This window comes from Orycteropus afer, unplaced genomic scaffold (assembly GCF_000298275.1).
Source record: "Orycteropus afer afer isolate SDZICR_OR568_19922 unplaced genomic scaffold, OryAfe1.0 scaffold00159, whole genome shotgun sequence".
NCBI lineage: Eukaryota > Metazoa > Chordata > Mammalia > Tubulidentata > Orycteropodidae > Orycteropus > Orycteropus afer.
This window is the reverse complement of record NW_006921746.1, coordinates 6,631,587-6,645,474: the sequence shown is the minus strand read 5'-3', so window position 1 is coordinate 6,645,474 and position 13,888 is coordinate 6,631,587. Positions and strand designations below refer to the sequence as shown.

Genomic DNA, 13,888 nt, shown 5'->3' with positions numbered 1-13,888 from the left:
ATTTCCTCATCTTTGGCTTTGGTGGATGGTGCATAGGTTTTGAATAATAGTAGCATTACCTGATGTTCCTTGTAGGCAAATGGATATTACCCTATCACTGACAGTGTTGTACTTCAGGACAAATCTTGAAACAGTCTTTGTGATGATGAATGTCACACAATTCCTCTTCAATTTGTCATTCCCACCATAGTAGATCATACGGTTGTCTGATTCAAAATGGCCAGAATAGTCCATTTCAGCTCATTAATGCCTAGGATATTGATCTTTATGCATTCCATTTCATTTTTGACAACTTCCAATTTTCCTGGATTCATGCTTCATACATTCCATGTTCCAATTACGAATGGATGTTTGCATCTGTTTCTACTCATTTTGAGTAGTGCCACATCAGCCTGTGGAGGTCCTGAAAGCTTTATGCTATCCATACTGTTAAGGTCATCTCTAAAAACTACCCTGAGGAGTTTGCTCTTCCCTAGTCAAGTTTTGAGTGACTTCTGACCTAAGGGGCTCATCCTCTGGCACTATATCAGAAAATGTTTCAGGGCTATTCATAAAGTTTTCCAGTAATATATCAGACAGTGTTTCACTGCTATTCATAAGGTTTTCACCGGCCAATTGTCTGAGAAATGGATGACCTCTTTCTTCTTCTGAGTCTGTCTTAACCTGGAAGCTCCACCCAAACCTGTCCACCATAAGTAACTCTGCTAGTATTTTGCAACACCAGCGGCATAGCCTCCAGCCTCACAGCAACACATAAGCCAACACAGGGCAACAAACAGACAGATAAGTTTTTCTTCCTTAGTTGCTCCTAATCCCTTGGAGCGTGCCTACCTTGGATCCTGGTCTTAAAATAGAGCCACCACCAAGCAAGAAGCACCCACTGAGCCCCCAACCTGCCTTCCTTGGCCCTGAACTTAATATATAACTCCCCTGAGCAAAAAGCAGCCCTAAGCCCTAGGTCTGCCTACCTCAGTCCCGGCATTAATATGTAACCTCCCCCAAGTGAAAAGCAGCCCCCAAGCCCTCATGAATGTAGATAGAAACATTTTCCACAAACTCCTAGCCAATACTATCCAGCACTATATCAAAAAGATAATACACCCTGACCAAGTGGGATTCATATCAGGTATGAAGGCTGGTGGTTCAAACCCACCAGCCACTCCTCAGAAGGAAGGTTGAGCAATCTACTTTTGTAGTGATACCACCTTGGAAACCCAAGGAGGGGTCGCTATGAGTTGGATCTGACTTGGTGGCAGTGAGGTTTTTTTTTTTTTTTTTAATGCAAGGATGGTTCAACTTTAGTAACACAATCAATGTAATCCATCATATAAATAAAATTAAGGAAAAGAACCATATGAACTTATTAATTGATGCAAAGAGGCATTTGATAAAATACAATCCTCATTCCTGATAAAAACTCTCAGCAAAACAGAGATAGAAGAGAAATTCCTCAACATAATAAAGGACATAAAAATAAAACCATCAGTTAACATTATTTTCAACAGAGAGAGACTCAAATCATTCCCCATGTGAATGGGGACCAGGCATGGATGCCCTCTATCATCACTTCTACTCAGCATTTTATAAAAGTCCTAACCAGGGCAATACAGCAAGAAAGAGAAATAAAAGGAATCCAAATGGCAAAGAAGAATTAAAGCTATCTATTTGCAGATGATAAAATCCTACATGTAGAAAAACCAAGAGACTCAGCAAGAAAATGACTGAAACAAATGGAAAGATTTAGCAAAGATATAAGATTTAGCAGGATATAAGATTAACACAAAAAAAATCAGATCAGTTGGATTCCTCTATGTCAACAAAGAAATCTCTGAAAAGGAAATGAAGAAAATAATATTATTTACACTACCTATGAAAAAGATTAAAGATCACAGTCTGCAGTATGGAATACATCTCAACATAAGGAAAATGAAAATCCTCACAATTGGACCAATAAACAGCATCAGGATAAATGGAGAAAAGATTGAAGTTGTCAAAGATTTCATATTACTTGCATCCACAATCAACACCAGTGGAAGTAGTAGTCAAGAAATCAGATGACACATTGCACTGGGAAAATCTTCTGCAAAAGACATCTGTAAAGGGCTGAGGAGCAAAGATATCTCTTTGAAGATTAAGGTGTGCCTATCCCAAGCTGTGGTATTTTCAATTGCCTCATATATGTGTGAAAGCTGGACAATAAATAAGGAAGACCGGAGAAGATTGATGTGTTTGAGTTGTCATGTTGGCAAAGAGTACTGAAAGTACCATGGACTACCAGAAGAAGCAACATATCTGTCCTGGAACAAGTGCAGCTGGAATGCTCCTCACAAGTGAGAATGGTAAGACTTTGTCTCACCTACTTTGGTCATGCTGTCAGAAGGGACCATTCCCTGGAAAAGGATATCAGCTTGGTAAAGTGGAGGGTCAACAAAAAAGAGATGGATTGACACAGTGGTTGCCACAATGGGTTCAGGTATAGCAAGGATTGTGAGGCTCGCACAGGACCAGGCAGTATTTCATTCTGTAGTACACAGGGTCACTATGAATTGGCACTGACTCAACAGCATCTAACAATAACAGCAACAACAAACAAAAAGAGAAAATACTGAGGAATAAATCGTACCAGGGACATGAAAGACCTATACAAAGAAAACTACAAAGTGCTATTTTAAGAAACTATAAGAGATCTACATAAATGGAAGAATATACCACACTCATGGATAGGAAGACTGAACATTGTAGAAGTGTTAATGCTACCCAAAGCAATCTATAGATTCAGTGCAATCCATCAACATTTTTTTAACAACATGGAAAAACCAATCACTAATTTTACATGGAAAAGAAAGGGAGATGCAAAACACTACTGAATGCATTGGTGGAATACCAATTCAGATAGAGTTCAACAAATGGATACAATGCTGGAATGTATCACTCTTCTATGTCAATAAAGTTGTTAGACAGCTATCAGGCAACTAACTGGAAAAGAGATATATTTGTGCTCATTCCAGAAAAAGGTGATCCACAGAATATGAAAATTATGAGATAGTATCATTAATATCACCTTCAAGTAAAATTTCACTGAGGTTAATTTAAAAATGGTTGCAGCTGTACATCAGCAAGGAACTGGCAGAAATTCAAGCCAGATTCAGAAGACGACATGGAATGAGGGATAGCATTACTGATGCCAGACAGATCTTGGCTGAAAACAGAGAATACCAGAAAGATGTTTACCTGTGTTTCAGTGACTTTGTAAAGTCATTTGACTGTGTGAAACCTAAAAAATAAGGGTAACATTGTAAACAATGGAAATTCCCCAACACTTAACTGCTTGTAAGGAACCTGTACATAGATCAAGAAGCAGTCATTTGAACAGAACGAGGGAGTATTGCGTAGTTTAAAATCAGGAAGGGAGTGCATCAGGGTTGCATCCTTTCACCATACTTACTTAATCTATACACTGGGCAAATAATCGAAGAAGCTGGACTATATGAAGGAGAAAATGGCATCAGGATTGGAGGAAGACTCATTAAGAGCCTGAGATATGCAGATGACACAATTTAGCTTGCTGAAAGCAAAGAGGATTTGAAGCACCTCCTGATGAAGATCAAAGACTACATTCTTCAGAATAGATCATACCTCAACATAATCATAAATCCTCACAATGAGACAAATAAGCAACATTTTGATAAAGGGAGAAAATATTGATGTTGCCAAAGATTTCATTTTCTTGGATCCACAATAAATGCTCATAAATACAGCATTCAATAAATCTAATGATGTAGTGCACTGGACAAATCTGCTGCAAAAGAACTCCTTAAAGTATGAGAAAGCAAAGATGTCACTTTGAGGAATAAAGTGAGCTTGACCCAAACAATATTCTTTTCAATTACCTCATATATATGTGAAAGCTGGACAACGAATAATGAAGACTGCTGGTAGCATAGTGCCGAAGGCATTTGACTGCTAACCAGAAAGCTGGCAGTTCAAACCCACCAGTCACTCCTCAGGAGGAAGGTTGGGTAATCTACTTCTGTAGTGATACCACATTGGAAACCCAAGGGGGGTCGCTATGAGTCAAGTTTGACTTGATGGCACATAACAACAACAACGAAGACTTGATTCATGTGAGTTTTGATGGTAGAAAAGAAATGAATATACCATATCAATTACAAATTGAATATGCCAAAAGAACGAATAAATGTGTCTTGGACGAAGTACAGCCAGAATGCTCCTTAGAAGTAAGCATGTTGACACTTTGTCTTAGGGTCTTTGGACATGTTATCGGAGGGACAAGCCCCTGGAGAAGGACATCATGATGGGAACAGTAGAGGTTTAGCAAAAAAAGAGGAAGACCTCCAATAAGATGGATTGACAGTGGCTGCAGCTATGAGCTGAAACAGCAATTATTGTGAGGATGGCACAGTACTAAGCAGTGTTTTGTTCTGTTGTCCACAAAGTCACAATGAGTCGGAACCAACTCAAAGGCACTTAACAGTAACAGCAACTAATCTAAATGGTTATGGTTTCAGCCCACCTGGGGTGAATTTCTTCAGTAAAGGTTGCAGCCAAGAAAACACTATGGAGTAGTTTACTCTGTAACACATGTGGCCACCGTGAGTCAAAATCAACTCCACAACAACTATGTATATTCATATTTTAGGTTTTCTCAGGAAAGGGTTAATTTCTGTTCTTTAAAGCCATCTACTTGTGTTACTTGTGTGATTGCAGCACTAGCAAACTAAGACACATTTAATTCTGCTTGTTGAGTGAGGATCCAGATTATGAACCAGTACCTCTACTTGTAAACTTTTTGATGGGACAAATGACATTTTCTTAAAATTTATTCCCTTGGAAAACAATATACCTAGTACCTGAAGAAGGTGGTAAGGATATGAATTACTTCCAGCAAAGTCAGGGTCGGTTAATGTTTCAGATTTTCACTTCCCCTGCCACTGAAAATCACAATACTTGACATCAGGTCACAAAATTATTAAACTTTCAAGCATAACACTTCCTTCTCCATGTGAGACCTCACTTCTCCTTGACACTTTACTCCTGAAATCGCTTCAGGCTCCTGGCCTTTTCTTTTCCCCTATAACCCCCGTAACTAATTAAATCTGGACAAGTCTTTGGTGAAAATAGTTTTCCTTCAAAGTTATTCATTCAAAGTTCCCCTTAAGGCATTCTTTGTCACTTTAGCCTAGCCTGTCATCTTTACATGAAGCTGAAAGAGGTGAGCTATTTTTATAAGATAAAAAAAATATATGTATTTCAAAACCAAAATCTGCCTTGATGTTCAAGATGAAGCCTGTATTTTGAAATATGACAAAAGCTTCAGTGGCCATGAAATTGTTATTTACTAGAAGTTTAAAGGTAAACAAAAAGTTCAAGACTCTCATCTAACTTAAAGTCACTGAAGCTTTTAAGATTCAACAGATGTAGATGTAGTTTTATTTGTGATCTCAAACCAAATACTACATCAAAACTGGAAAAGGATTTATTAACTAGTATAGTCGAACTCTTTCCCAATAACTTTGCTTTGGGAATCCTATTAGACTTTTATTATTATTATTTATTAAAAATAAGACAAATGTGAAGATTGAAGTTGATATGGAACAAAGTCTGGGAATATGCCACTGTTTCAGGATTTTCTATGTTGAGACAAAATGAAAATTTTGCAAGATGGCAATTATTTCAAACTACTTTTTACAAATGAATAGGAAATACTGCTTTTATTTTGTTCAAAAATGTAAAGGTCAGCCTTGACGCTTTTATCAAAGGTGATCAGCTGTCGGGCAAAATATTGAATGTGATTTAATGATGGGCCCCATTATCACTTGCTTAAAGCCAGAGACAAATTTTCTCAGTTTAGTAATAAAAAGTGAAGGAATTTTCTTTATGAAAATAATATTTTTTCTATATTATTTAATGATAATGCCACTTTATTTTTAAGTTACCTTCTGAAATGTTATTTTTTATAATAAGCTCTCTATATATTTCAAAGATGAAAACTTGGGTTTTGAAAGTTTGAGAGTGTTTCTCAAGACTATTTAACATAAGTGCTAGGAAAGGAATCCAGGTTCTTCTAGTTTTTTAAGCCTGAGTGGTTTATCACCTGTCACACTGCCACTCACAACATGAAAGCTTGCTTATGAAGACAATTACCTTACACTACCATGGCTAGCAAAAATATATTAAAAAAAACAACTTTAAAAAGTAACAAAATCTTATAAAACACTTACAAAATGTCAGGTACTATACTATATACCTTAGGAGCTCTGGTAGCATAGTGCCTAAGGCACTTGACTGCTAACCAGAAGGCTGGCGGTTCAAACCCACAAGCCACTCCTCGGAAGGAAGGTTGGGCAATCTATTTCCGCAGTGATACTGCCTCGGAAACCCAAGGAGGGGTCGCTATGAGTTGGGTCCTACTCCATGGCACATAACAACAACAACAATATACTATATACCTTAGATATATATTCACTCATTTCATTTTCACAACAGTACCAAGAGGTATTATTGTTATCTCCATTTTAAGGGTAAGAAAATGGAGGCACAAAGAAATTAATTAAGTTGCCCACAGTTCACACAGCAAACAACCAGCAGAATCCTAGCCGTCTGGCATCAACATTTGTGTTATTACCTACCAGACTTTATAAGATTCCTTCCTTTTATAGTAGAAGTCCCTGTGTGGTGCAGATGGTTAATTGCTGAGCTGTGAACCAAAAGTTTGGTGGCTCAAGTCCACCAAGAGCTGTCTCAGAAGAAAAGCTTACTGATCTACTTCTGAAAATTAGCCATTGAAAACCCAATGGTCCAAGATCCTGATACCAGAAGAGCTAGATGGTTCACAGCTACCACTGCTCACTGTTTTAGAAGATATCACAATAGAAGACTCTTGATAGAATGAGAGAAAAATGTGGAACAAAGCTCATAATAATAATAATAATAATAATAATAATAAAGACAGGCTTACTAGTCTGATAGAGACTAGTGGCACCCCTTGAAACACCCTTCAAATTTGGAAGTCAACTTAATACTGAGGCTCAGAACTCAGAAGGGCAGCATTTGCCCAGGGATAAAGCTCAGAGTCAGGAAGGGATAGAAAAGAAGGATGAATGGAAAAGATAAACACAGGGAAGAAGTGGAAAGAGTGCTATTACGTTTTAAGGATTACAATCGCTATCACAAAACAAAATGTGTATGAATTGTTGAACAGAAACCAATTTGCTCTGTAAACTTTCACTCAATTCACAACAAAAAAATTGGTTTTGTTTTTTTTTTCCAAAAATAAAAACCTATAGGAGCATAGTTCCACTTTGACATACACGGGGTCTCCATGAGTTGGAATCAACTGAACAACAGCTGGTTTTGTTTTTCTTCCTTTGACTAACACTCAACACATAGATTTTGAGAATCACCTGATGAATAATCGTATCTGTGAGTTTCTCAATTAGTACCAACATGTATGTATTAGTTTTAGGTCAAAATGAGAAATATACAAGTGATGCCTTTTTAATAAATAATTCTATACCTACTGTACTTATTAGTGTCTTCAGAAATCACAATGATTTCACATCTTATTGACTTCTTATTTGGTTTACTTTCTAATTCATTCAAAATTACATTTATCAGAAAAGCTTTAAATTACTGAGGAAAGTTATTATCTAAGTTAAAGGAAAAAAGCTTAGCAAACCATTGTCCACAATATGGAGAGGAACACAGTGTGTACTTATTGGAAAACTGTTGATGGCTCTACAAAGTGAGGCATTAGCATTGTTTAAATTATTGTCAAATAGATGACACCAAGCTGAGGCAATCTGCAAAAAGATTCTGAGATAAACATCACAACTCAACTCCAATATTTAACAATCTTTAGTTGTTATTCATCTGCCAGAAATCTTAACTTGCATTTTATCCACCTATAATGGGCTTCTTCAGAATATCTCTAACAGAAAATAATAATTATGGGCTAATGTAAACTGAGGCAGAGGAGGTGATTTGTGAGAAGACAGGGACATTCAGGACACAGACTTGGCCTCTTTTGTTACAGCAGGTGGATTTGTTTGGACAATATCATTTTTCTCTCACCAAGGTCCCTGCTTTATCAGCCTTCCAAAAAAGAAATATGAGTTGACAATCTTTGCAAATATAAAGGAGGCAAATGATTTTCGGCCAAGGAAAATATAACACAGTTCCCTTGTGTTAAGGAAGTGTTTTATCAGAAATGCACTCATGCCTAGAAAATATAGGACTTTGAGCATATGTGGTTATTTGCAGATGGGCATATCCTTTTCCTTCCACTTCAGTAAACTCAGGGAGTGAAAAACCATTTCTGTGAACGCAGCTAGATCACTGACATTAACAGCATATCATTTTCCCAAAGTTTGAGAGAGCAATGGATTGATGTCAGGGTTCACTATGGGGCAGGGTAAGACAGCACGGCTCACATGTCTTTCAGAAACAATATAAATTCATAGAGCTGTTTCAAGGCTTCATGAAGATGTGATAAACTACTGGATCTGGTTACAAGTTTCCTCCTGCTGGGACTATTTCCATCCACTCCTTTAGATAAGTCAGGCTGATTTGTTGTTTTTATGCTCTGTTTTTCTTCAAATCTACTTAAATAAGCAGGTTGATTTCAGTGCAGATTCCTTAACCCCCCCTTCCCCTGCCTGAGTTCAACTCAAGTTCTTGTGAAATCATTATCCTTTTCATACCTTCAGGACTGGCTGCCACCAAAAGTGAATCAAAAAGTAAACAAAAGTATACTAAACTAAACGAAAATGTGGTCGTCAAGGGTATGCTTTTCTGCAAAGATGCGGACTCAGAATCACGCAGCATTTATGAAAATGCCTCCAGTGCAGTGCATGCTGCCTACAGACCTGAATGCCACGACTCTCAAAAACATACACTATACCTCAGGCCAAAGTGCCACTTGGCTCTCATCACAACCAGAACTACATCCAAATCAAAGCACACAAAATCCTCTCAATAGTCAGAGAAACAAGGCAGCCATGCGAGCTTGATGATTCCTGTTGAAATCACTGGTAGTACTTCAGGGAAAATTTCCACTTGTCAGGAAAATCAAGCTGCCTTTTTTCATAAATTGGGAAGTCAAGCAGATCCTACTAAAACAAAGACTCAAAAAATACTCTTACAACTCTCATTATCAATTTATCCATCCACAGCTCTAGTATTCTTTGATCACCAAGCTACAGGTCTAAAAAAAAAAAAAAAAAAAATCCCAATTGCTGATCTAGAAATCTGTTACTTAATAGGAATTAATGAGAAAAAAAAAACGAAAAACACCTGAACACAGAATCAGAAAACCTGGGTGGTGTTGTTGTTATGTGCCATCGAGTAGGACCCGACCCATAGTGACCCCGCCTTGGGTTTCTGAGGCAGTATCACTAAGGAAGTAGATTGCCCCATCTTCCTTCTGAGGAGTGGCTGGTGGGTTTGAACTGCCAGCCCTCTGGTTAGCAGTTAAGTGCCTTAGGCACTTCTCTCTCAGCCTTAATCACCTATTAAATGGGGATAAGGCAGTGGTGGTTTTAACTTCCCAGCATCTATTGCCTATTGTTTTGTAACAGAAACATCTTCCACACTCTCAGTTAACTTGGTTCAGTTGTCCACCCACTTCCCCTCTTCCCTATCAAAGCATTTCTACTCTCTGAGCACAATTACTGGTTCCAGGATGCACATGTGACCCAAGGCAGTACAATCAGAATGGAATCTGGAATTTTTGTAACAGATAGAAAATGACTGCTGACAGTACTGGCTGTTAGGATGATAGTGGTAGTGGCCATCATGATGTGGGATAGAAAGAGCAAGCTAGAATGAAGGCAATGCAGGGAAGGCCATGTTCAAAGAAATATTGAAAGCCATCATTTGGGCTACTGAATCTGGCTGTGTCTGAAATCACATGGATTTAACCCTGGAATTTTCTATTACATGAACCAATAAGTTGCTATTATTATTTTAATTTTAAAACTGTTTGGGAGTCCCTGGGTAGTACTAATAATTAGCATGCTCAGCTAATAACTGAAAGACTGGAGGTTCAAGTCCACTTAGAGGCATGCCAGAAGAAAGGCCTAGTAATCTACTTTAGAAAAATCAGCCATTGAAAACTCTACAGAACATGGTTCCACATGGGGTCATCATGAGTTGGAAGTGGCTCAACAGCAATTGGTTTTCTAAACTTGTTGATTTGGATTTCTTTCATTCACATTCAGAAGAGTTCTAACTATTAAAAGTGTGAAGACTGAGCTAATCTCTCAATATGAATAGTATTTCTTATTTGTTTAAACACAACAGCTTTGGCTTTACAAAATATATTTGAACCTTTATTCAATTAAATGCAGAAGCTCAAACTTTTTTTTTCTTTCCCCCTTTGCCATACACACTCTACTAGTGATTGGAAACATAAAGAGGAAGAAAATAAAACTAGTGCTGAAAAAGTTTATAGGCAAGTAGAAACACAAACATGTGATAAATAATAATAGAGTAATACGAAAAAGGCAAAAACTGCAGAGTAATATGAAATAGAAAGCTATCATATTGTACAACTCACATCAGAGTTTATGTAAATGTCATCTCCAGAGTCATACATGGGAACTCTAGCTCAGCTACACCTTTTCCAGATGGCAGACTGGGCCAGGGAGACCCTTTCACCAGTCAAGTGTTTTTGACTGCCATAATAGTTCTTCCTGGTTGTTGCATGTTTTAATGAACTGATTATTGTCCACTGTACTTGTGCTTTTAGGGGGAGTTTCTGGCAGGCAGCTGGCATCACAGATTTAAGACTACACAAACCAGACACAGATCTTCCTGGTATTTTTTGGCTGTGCTATCATTTGTTAATGATTGGCTGGCAGTAGTAGCACCACTAAATCAAGCATCTGCAAACACAAAATGTTGCATCTCAGGATTGCAAAGGTCTTTGGGCAGTGGGAGATTCATTGAACATCTGATTAATTATTTGGCAAAACAAGTGGAACTTTCATGACTCAAAGGTCGTTTACAACAACATACTTCCACAATGTTGCCTCAGTGACACTACTTCATTTTAAGTTACAAAATCAAAATCAGACTATAAGTAAATTAGTATCCAATTTAAACCAACAGCTGTGTGTTTTGATATGATTAATATGCACCATATAAAGAGGCTTTGCCTCTCTCTCGTTCTAAGTTGAGAGAAAGAGAGAAAATGAGTTCTTTGATATAATCCTCTCTCTGAAGCAATTCCAAAGTAGTTTATTATTTAGTTATCAAAAAAAAAAAAAGTACTCTGAGAGAAACTGCTTTTCTTTTCTGGTGGAGTAACAGCCATAACTTCCTTTTACACCCTAGAAGAACTGATGTCTCACTTGCCAAGTCACACCAGGCCATCATCTGTTTCACAGGGCAAGGCAGCTTCAAACCTGAGTTTGGCTTGACTGGTCTACCGTAATTAGATGCTGAATCTCACTCTTATGGGAGAAACAATTGTAATCAAGCATTTGAACCATGCTGACTAAACTCTAAGGATGAAAATCTTAGGATGACAAATGAATATACTTTCACACGAGTACTTGCCAGCATATTGACTTGCCACTAGCTTGACTGTATGTTCAAAATTGTTGTTGTTGCTGCTGTCAGGTTAGCTCCCAACTCATGGAAACCTCATGCACAATGGAATGAAATGCTGCCTAGTTCTGTGCCATCCCCATGATAGATTGCAGGTTGTACCACTGTGATCCATAGGCTTTTCAATGATGAATTTTTGAAACTAGATTGCCAGGCCTTTCTAGCCTTAGTCTGGAAACTCTACTGAAACCTGCTCAGCATCAGAGTAGCATGGAAGCCTCCAATGACGGGTGGGTGGTGGTTGCAAATGATGTGATTGGCCAGGAACGGAGCTGGTTTTACCACTGAACCATCCATGACCTCTGTGTTCAAAGTTACCCAGTTCAAATCATTCCTAATCTGATCTTGTGCTGCCACTCTTACCATGACGGGAAACTTTCTGAAGCTGCCTCTCCCAAACACTAAGTGTTCAGAGACTGAAAGCTTTGACTCTAAGCTGAGCTGGTAAAATACAACTGTGCTTTCCTGGCACAAACAGGTAACTTCACTAACAGCTCTATGAACTACATGGTGATTTTTGGAGAAACTGACAAGAAGCCTCTTTTTCATGCTGCAGAATTCTATTAAAATGCAATATGCAGAAGAGTAGATATTTCAAAAGAGAGCATATTGACATGGGGACACCATTTTATTCACGGTATAAATTAACATATGGTTCAATCATTCAGTTTGATATACATCTGTAGCATGTTTCATTTTTTTATTCCCCGCAATAATTGACATATTTAGGTTGTTGACACTATGACTGTGTTTACAGCTTTCCTTTAGCTGCTAAAAGTCTTAGAACCAAAATTTTGGCACCCTATGGACACTGGTAAGGCATTTGGCTGCTAACTGAAGGTCAGCAGTTCAAAGTTACCAGTTGATCCATGGGAGGAAGATAAGGCAATCTACTTCCATAAAGATTTACAGCCTTGGAAACCCAGTGGGAGTCACTATAAGTCAGAACTGACTCAATGGCAGTGGGTTATAGAAGTTACATAATTCTGAATGCTGGCTTTACAAAGAAAGTAAGGTGCTCAGTGTTGAAGAGTCCAGACTCAAAGGCCAGGCTGTGTGAGTTTTCAACATGAGTGCTGGCTTTGTGATTTGGAGCACAAGTCTTAATTAGTTCCTATTACATATGATTTTGATGGAGATTAAATGATTTCTATATGGAACTTGTTTAGAAAAATGCCTGGCATCAACTACACACTGAATAAAAATGGCATCACATCTTAAATTCATTCTCATCATTGCGTTTATGATTTTCCTGCCTTAACAACTTCCTCAATAATTTGTCTTACTCACATGGTTTATGTATTTTTCTAAACCAATAAAAAATTTTTTCTAAGCATTGCCAAATTCTTTATCAAGCACCCAAAGCCAAACCCATTGCTATCTAGTTAATTCTGACTTACAACAACCCTGTAAGGACAGAACAGAACTGCCCATAGGGTTTCCAAGGCTTTAAATCTTTATAGAAGCAGACTACCACATCTTTCTTTTGTGGAGCAACTGGTGGATTCTAACCACTGACCTTTTGGTTTGCAGTTGAAGACTTTAATTGTTGTGCCACCAGGGCTCCTTTATCAAGCATAGTATAGTATAAACAAAATAATACAAATAACTTACTCTTTTAATCTTCTAAAAGAGATAGAATGCCACCTACTCTTTCACCACATCCTCATTGAAAATTTTATTTCATAATGAATTTGGATAGCTCATACCATATTCAAAAGTGTTCTCAATACTTAGTCATTTGCTCAGATTTTCATTAATTTTTCTTGCTCTCTTGAAACACAAATTAATTTATAATATGTTGTTGTTGTTGTTATGTGCCGTTGAGTCAGACCTGACGCATAGCGGCCCCTCTTTGGGTTTCCGAGGCAGAATCACTACAAAAGTAGATGGCTCAAACTTCCTTCTAAGGAGTGGCTGGTGGGTTTGAACTGCCAGCCTTCTGGTTAGCAGTCAAGTGCGTTAGGCACTAGGCTACCAGAGCTCCTAATTTAGAATATACATAAAATTAAAGTTAGACAATCCCTAGAAATCTCATGCATGTGGAAAATTATTGAAAATAAACAACATAACAGGTAAGTCCTGATGAGTTTTGGGCGTTAAGAAACTGGCAATTTCTAGAGATGAGGCACTCATCCTCAAGGCAATACCTTTCTTGTTATCCAGTATTTAGTTGTTATGTATCAAGCCACTTTTGTTTCCTAGGGTTTCTCTAAAGGGTTTCCTGAGAAGTAGACTTTTTCTTTTGCAACTT

General features: G+C 37.8%; 1 protein-coding gene across 1 annotated transcript in view; it reads right to left on the bottom strand.

Moving 5' to 3' along the window:
• The window catches only part of UNC5C (unc-5 netrin receptor C), a 585,103-nt gene that overhangs the window by 282,352 nt on the left and 288,863 nt on the right, over positions 1 to 13,888 (bottom strand). The window lies entirely within an intron of this gene.